The following is a 7,900-nucleotide window of genomic DNA, read 5'->3' on the forward strand; positions in this document are numbered from 1 at the left end:
AATGGGGCCTCTTGCTGCTGCTGCACCACCGGCACAAGATTTCTGTTCTCATCCTGGGGCAAACTTCTCAACTCGAGGTAACTCTTCCAGGTTAGCAGAGTTTGTAGCCTGAGGCGTTTGTAACTCGAGGTACCACTGTACATGCGTCAAAGCAAGATGTTGCTGTTGCTTTTTTTAAAACTAAAAGCTGCATCGTGAGGAGAATGAGCTACTTTGAAGCAGAACATATTAACATTTTGGCAAGTGTGTGTATCAAAAGCTGGGAAATGCAATTAAGTGTCTACAAAAATAGCACGCACGTTACATTTCAAATGTCACCCAAAAGCTACTCGAAGGCATCCTTCGCATTGGAATACGCATTGCTCACAAATACTTCAATGCTGTGAACCCTTTAATCCTTGTACCCAGTTGCCTGAATACAAAGAGAATTGCAGACAAGCAGATGCCTGCAATATGAGACCACAGTTTATGCCAATCCCATGGTCCAAGGAGAAGTAGGTAGGAGAGACTTAACAAGGCCTGATGCACCAAGGGTGAATACAGAATCCCTTTATGGACATTTGACCCTTATGGAACAAATGTGCATTTAGAGGGTGTGGCATTACAGCAGCAGGCCCCACCCCTGACCGCCACACATCCATTTGAACTAGAGCTGTGCCCCCAAATTTTGAAATTTCTTTTCAATCATTTGTTGGGTGGCAATGGAATCAATTTTAAACCAAAAAAAGACCCCAACCCTGTGCCACTCACAGAAGTGCAGTTTCTGTCTGCAGTTTCCCAGAACACCTTGGGAACAACCTGTCGCTCCCAGGGCATTCTGGGAAATGTGGCCTGAGGGAAACTGCCTAAGGCTTTCTCCACAATATCTTGCCGGCAAGGTAAGGGACAGCTATCTCTCAAAAGGTTTGGAGGAAATCCTCTTTTTTCCCCACTTCCCCCCTGGAATCAGCCCCCTGTTTTAATGGCGGGAATATTTTCAGGAAACTGGGAGAAATGTCAGCTCAATCTTTATCTGAACATCTGTCGAGAGTATATGCCTCTTTGCTGATGTTCACATAAACACGAAGTACATTGTGTATTTGCTCCAGATTAAATGTCTGCAGAATATTAATTTTAGGTTCTGAAGAGTCATGCAAATGGTCTTGACACCCATTCAGTGGGATCTGAAGCATTTGTTTTCAGAGGAGCAAAGGCTATTGAAATGGCTTCCTGCACATGTAGAACAAATGGGTTGTATCCAACGAGTTTCCTTCTCCAGAGGAAGCAAACCACTGGATCCATTTGGGTGTCTTCACCCAAAGAATGTACCCAAAAGCAAGTTTCTTTCCCCTCCCGCCCTTGATTTCACAGAATTGGGATTGCTCCTAGAAGCAGGCTTTTTAAAACCATTTCTAATTGCATGCAGGACGTTTTTCTGCTGAGTGAGTCCTCTTTCTAGCTGTCAGAAAATCCAACAGCATTGAGCCAGGCAACAGTTCAATATGTAACCACATAATTGGTCTGTTCTGTCTGTAAGCCAGCACTTTGGCAAAGGTTTTCATCTTTTCCATTTGGGATTCGATTAAGAAAAATGATAAACCAAAAGAAAGACGTATTATGTGAGACATCATGTAGCCGGATGTTAAAAAATAACAGGCTATATATACAGCATTTAAAGTGAATGGGCATCTTGAATAGGAATCTCAGGGCTAACTTATGAAAAGTTATGTAACAAAGAGGAAGCCTGCAGGATACCATTGTCCCAGAACAGCCAGTAATATATACCTTTTACGAATCCACAGAATCCCCAAAGAGAAAGCTGTTACAAAGCCTTCTTAACTTCATTGCAGCTTATATTATATAATGTGAAGGAAGGTTTGCCTAATCCCACCAGTGATTGCAGTCCTAATCCATTTGCACCAATGAAAGAATCAAATTTAGACATCTAACTTGCCTAGTAAAAAGCTATTTCAGACACATAAGGCTCTGGTAAACAATTCACTGTTACATGTAAGGATAATAGCTTTTTGTTCCTTGTTGACCCCCCCACTCTCCAAATAATATTATAAGCCATGACTATGTTTTACTGCCTTGCATTTATCTGTGCAGGGCTAGTATAGAAGCAATATTTATTCCTGGACCAGTAATTCTAAGGTGGATATATTTTATATTGTACCCTTCCGTTGTCCTTGTAATTTATAATAGATTTTACATACATGTGAGTTTATCAAAATATTTGTTTTGTTATAACTGGTGTAAGGTGGGGTGGGTTTTTTTTTTAATAGATGGAATAAACTCTTAGTGGGGGAAATTAGTTGTACAGCTTTATTCCAGTTTGTGGTTTATTTCCAAGTGTGATGCTAATAGACATGAGATATTTGAAAATGTACACACACACACACACACACACAAAATGACATGTTTAAAACTTTCAAGGAATTTCAGCATCATGAACACATAATATGGACACGTATGCTATTCACAAAGCATGGATTTTATATAAGTGCATAAGCTAAACTATATAGTTATCATTCAGATGTATTTATCGTTGCAGTTTCATAATATCTAATATTTTATTCAGCCACAGTTAACATGTAATTTGTGCCTACAAGTTTCTATGTTTCCCGTGATATTCTGTATATAACGTATACAAAATAAACGTTTTAAGTTACAAATATTAGCCTTTGTCTTTTGAATTGCTGGAACATTTGGAGTAGTTGGGGACATGGGCATCGAAATAATCAGCAGGTTCTACCACTATTGCCCCTTTTTTGAGATAATCAACAGAGGCCAATCCCCAGGCATCCTAATATCTGGAGTGGCAGAGGTGATGGCTGGGGAAAGGGCTTCCTTGCCAGGTCCGCTTACCTTCAGTGGGCAGGTGGACTGGCCACAGCCCACTTCCTCAATCCTCGCAGTATTCCCGGATGTGGCCATTGTTTTGTCCAATTTGCTTGAGAGGCAGAAATGGCATAAGAGTCCATACCCAGCAGGCATTAATTGGGCCAGAAAGAAAGCAGTGCATGAATGGCAGGGTGATTTGGCACCCCGGCATTACATTTGACCAGGTGAAAAAAAAGGTAAAGGACCCCTGGACGGTTAAGTCCAGTCAAAGGCGACTATAGGGTTGCGGCGCTCATCTCGCTTTCATACCGAGGGAGCTGGCATTTGTCTGCAGAGAGCTTTCCAGGTCATGTGGCTAGCATGACTAAACCGCTTCTGGCGCAACAGAACACCATGACGGAAATCGGAGCTCATGGAAACGCCATTTACCTTCCTGCCATAGTGGTACCTATTTACCTACTTGCACTGGTGTGCTTTCGAACTGCTAGGTTGGCAGGAGCTGGGACAGAGCAATGGGAGCTCACGCCATTGTGTGGACTCGAATTGCCGACTTGCCGATCGGAAAGCCCAAGAGGTTCTGTGGTTTAGACTACAGCGCCACTCGCTCCCTGTTTAACCAACGGGGTGAGCTCCCTTTGTTCTGTCCCAGCTCCTGCCAACCCAGCAGTTCAAAAGCAAGCCAGTGCAAGTAGATAAATAGGTACCGCTCCGGCGGGAAGGTAAACGGCATTTCCGCGTGCTCTGGTTTCCGTCACGGTGTTCTGCTGCGCCAGAAGCAGATTAGACCTGCTGGCCACATGACCCAGAAAGCTGTCTGCAGACAAACGCCGGCTCCCTCGGCCTGAAAGTGAGATGAGTGCTGCAACCCGATAGTCGACTTTGACTGGACTTAACCACCCAGGGGTCCTTTACCTTTACCTAATATTTACCTGCCCTGTGCTACCGAAACCTAATTGCAGAGCTCAACAGCCCCTCTCTGAAAGAAAGGCATGCACGGTGTGAGTTAACTGGTGCACAGATGCTGTGAATGCAGCCCAGACCACTAGATATGAGGGAATGGCCTCCTCACTTCCTAAGTTTCACGTCCATACAGTAAGACCAATGTATGATAGATCAGGAGGCACAGTATCTCGATCATTTGATATATAAATAGTTTCTTCCATAATTTAGCTCAATCATAGACATTTGAAGCTGCAAAGTAGCCTGTGCCAGAATGTAACAGGTGGTGTTTCACAACTGAGCAACAAGTGCTGTTAGCAGTTTAATCTCAGAAACACCATGTTTAAAGGAGCATCCCTACCTACACCAAACATTTATCCTAAAACATATTATTTAAGCAGGGGGTGGAATAGCACAGCGGTAGACTCTGCAATTGTCTTTCATGGCTGCCAGAGATTATTATTATTATTTGCCAATGCCATTAAATTATAAGAGTGGTTAAATTTAACATGTTTCATCTTACTTGTACTAAGTAAACAAAGCTAAAAAAAATGGAAACTGCCAAGCTCGCCAAATATTTATTTGCAATCGGCATCCAATTGCATTCTAATGAGTTCTTGCTGCTTGACCACCTCAGCCTGGCAATGTCTCTTTTAAAAGCTAAAGTAGGATCTGGTTGTATTTGTTGAGACAGTTTTTCACACACAAACAGCTTTATTGTGATCCATAGACCCAAAATACACAGTACAACAATAACATACACCGACAGTTATTCAGGTGTAAGATCGCTAAGAGAAAATTATATGAAAATGATATATCGATGGTATCTAACACTGAGTAAATTGGCAAAAATGTATGAATCTAAACCAAATAAGTGTTGAAAATGGAAATACAAAGAAGGTTCTTTTTATCATATGTGGTAGTCTTGTAGTAAGGTTAAAGCTTACTGGGAAATGATATATAATGAATTGAAAAGGATGTTTAAAATATCCTTTGTAAAAACAAACAAACAAACAAAACCCAGAAGCTTTTCTTTTGGGGATTATAGGGACAGAACTACCTAACCTGTATAGAAACTTATTTGAAAGCACATCAAAGTGCAAGTAGATAAATAGGTACCGCTCCGGCGGGAAGATAAACGGCGTTTCTGTGCACTGCTCTGGTTCACCAGAAGCAGCTTAGTCATGCTGGCCACATGACCCAGAAGCTGTACGCCAGCTCCCTCGGCCGCGAGATGAGCGCCGCAACCCCAGAGTCATCCACGACTGGACCTAATGGTCAGGGGTCCCTTTACCTTTACCTTTACTACAGTGGCAAGAATGTTTCTTGCCCAAAAATGGAAAGAAGAAGAAGTCCCAGTGAAAGAAGAATGGATGCAAAAACTTATGGAATATTCAGAAATGGCGAAACTTACTGGAAGAATAAGAAATCAAGACAGCAAACTTTTTATAAAAGAATGGAAATGGTTTATTGAATATTTAAAGATAAATTGTAAACAGATAAGAACATTGGCAGGATTATTGTAATAACCTGCGGTTTTATAAGAGTATATATTTAAAGTAGATGAATAAATGAGCAAATTAAGTTAATTTGGATATGCAGAAGGTATTAAAAATGAATTTAAGGAGCCACAGAAAGAGGGGGAAGGAAGTCAAGTTTTGAAATGTTAAAATGATTGTAAAATTAGTGAAATGTATAAATCTTAAAAGCATTAAAAAAATTAAGGTGTAAGATCGGCCTTCCTACAGAGGAGCTTTGGCCTGTACATACTGATTTCTGATTTTTACTGCCTCCGAGAGGAATTTTGCTACAGCCAGTGTAACAGTATCCATCTCATCCTCAATCTTATCCTAAAGGAGAAACTTGACATCAAAAGAGTCAACAATTCCAGGTTTTTCTGTTAATATTGGATTGATTAGATGCTGTCTAACCTGTTTATACAGACTACAGTGTAATAAAATGTGTTTCATACATTCAGCATCCTGGGAACATGGACACAGCCTTTCTTGGTATAGGACACCAGCCAATCTTCCACTCAGATGGGAAGACCTGCTACAAAACAATATTTGCCAAGGTCTTCTCTAAGAATGCTGAAATCACTGGGATTCTGCTGATGTGTGCAATGATGTCATAAAGTTACCTATTGGTTCTGAGTGTCCTTGGTTGCCAAGCTTCAACGTGGCTCGCTCATAAACCACATTTTTCTTCCCAGGGAAACCATCTGGAAAGCCCTCCAGCACTTCACCATACAGAGTTTGGTGCTCTTCAGAAAATGATAGTGACATCATGATTTCATTAGCACGATCCTCTATAGAAGAGATTAAAATACTAACTTGGTAAGCCTGAGGTTTTTTAGGCAAATGAGAGACTTCTCTGAATGGCATGAAGAGCCTAATCCGTTATAGGCCTGCAAAATGGCGGTGCAATCTTGAATGGTTCCCTTCTGTTTGGGATAGGACTAAAGGTATGTTGTGATGTGGAGTCTACAGCAGCCTTGTGTTCCACTAGCCACTTTCCAGTGCTCAGAGATGTGGGTGGCGCAGCGGTCTAAACCACTGAGCCTTCTGGGCCTGCCAATCGGAAGGTTGGTGGTTCGAATCCCTACAACGGAGTGAGCTCCCATTGCTCTGTCCCAGCTCCTGCCAACCTAGCAGTATGAAAGCAGGCCAATGCAAGTAGATAAATAGATACCACTGTGGCAGGAAGGTAAACGGCGTTTCTGTGTGCTCTGGCACTTGTCACGGTCCTCTGTGTGCCAGAAATGGTTTAGTCATACTGGCCACATAACCTGGAAAGCTGTCTGCAAACAAACGCTGGCTCCCTCGGCCTGAAAGTGAGATGAGTGCCGCACCCCATAGTCACCTTTGACTGGACGTAACCATCCAGGGGTCCTTCGCCTTTATTTATTTTTTTACCCCTCTTTATATGTGAAAGGGGAAGATCCATGTGGCTACCTCACCAGCTTTTGACCACCAGCCTTGTCAAAATGAGTGGGAATAGCACAGGGAAGCTGGTTCCTTTCAGAAGGGCTTCTGGAATGTGCTTTTGTTTCTTCTGACAATCCCTAAAAGGGAAAAGAGAAACAGGAGCGCATTCTTTCCAAGGCATTTTCAAAACCAGGATGACACTTCCCAGAGGTTGCAGAAACTGAGTTGTTCTGAAATACTGCAAGATTAGAAATGATGAATTTTCACCTAGACTGAGCATGTCTTATGAACTAGCAATTTCTGGATTACAAATATCTCATCAGCAGCTTTAGCTGCATAAAGGGGGAGGGGGAAGCAATTTATTACTTTTCTGTGTAATAAGCATTTGAGGTAGCTTTACCTGCAATAAAGAACGAGATTACTGTGCCAATATTATGCTTCAATTTATACAAGGTCCTGCCATCCAGTATGATTAACAGTCTTGCAACAGAGAGTGGATGGAATAATCAGCTAATTGAACACAGTGGTGCATTCTGATACAAAACTTTGGTTCCATCCATTATACTAAGTTTGCACATGAACTTTGAGAGTGTTAATTATTAGCATTAAAAGAATAGTAAGTGCTTATTGTAGAAATTTCTTTTCAGGGTTTCTGTGCCCTAAATTTAATCCTATATATACTTACCTGGCGGGACACGTGTGGCACTGTGGTCTAAACCACTGAGCCTAGGGCTTGCCGATCAGAAGGTTGGCAGTTCGAAACCCTGCGATGGAGTGAGCTCCTATTGCTCTGTCCCAGCTCCTGCCAACCTAGCAGTTTGAAAGCACGTCAAAAAGTAGATAAACAGGTACCGCTCCGGTAGGAAGGTAAACAGCATTTCTGTGTGCTGCTCTGGTTTGCCAGAAGCGGCTTAGTCATGCTGGCCACATGACCTGGAAGCTGTCTGCGGACAAACGCCGGCTCCCTCGAGATAATCACCGCAACCCCAGAGTCAGACACGACTGGACCTGATGGTCAGGGGTCCCTTTACCTTTATACTTACCTGGCAGTAAGTCCTACTGAACCTACTTCTGAATGGACATAACATACATAGGGTTGTGTTGTTGATTTCTGCTCAGTATACATTTATTTATAATGCATGTAATTATAGGGTTAATTACACCTATAGTTGCAAAAATGCAACAAGCAATGCCAATGAGGGGCAATCATC

This window comes from Lacerta agilis, chromosome 11 (genome assembly GCF_009819535.1).
Source record: "Lacerta agilis isolate rLacAgi1 chromosome 11, rLacAgi1.pri, whole genome shotgun sequence".
Taxonomy (NCBI): Eukaryota; Metazoa; Chordata; class Lepidosauria; order Squamata; family Lacertidae; genus Lacerta; species Lacerta agilis.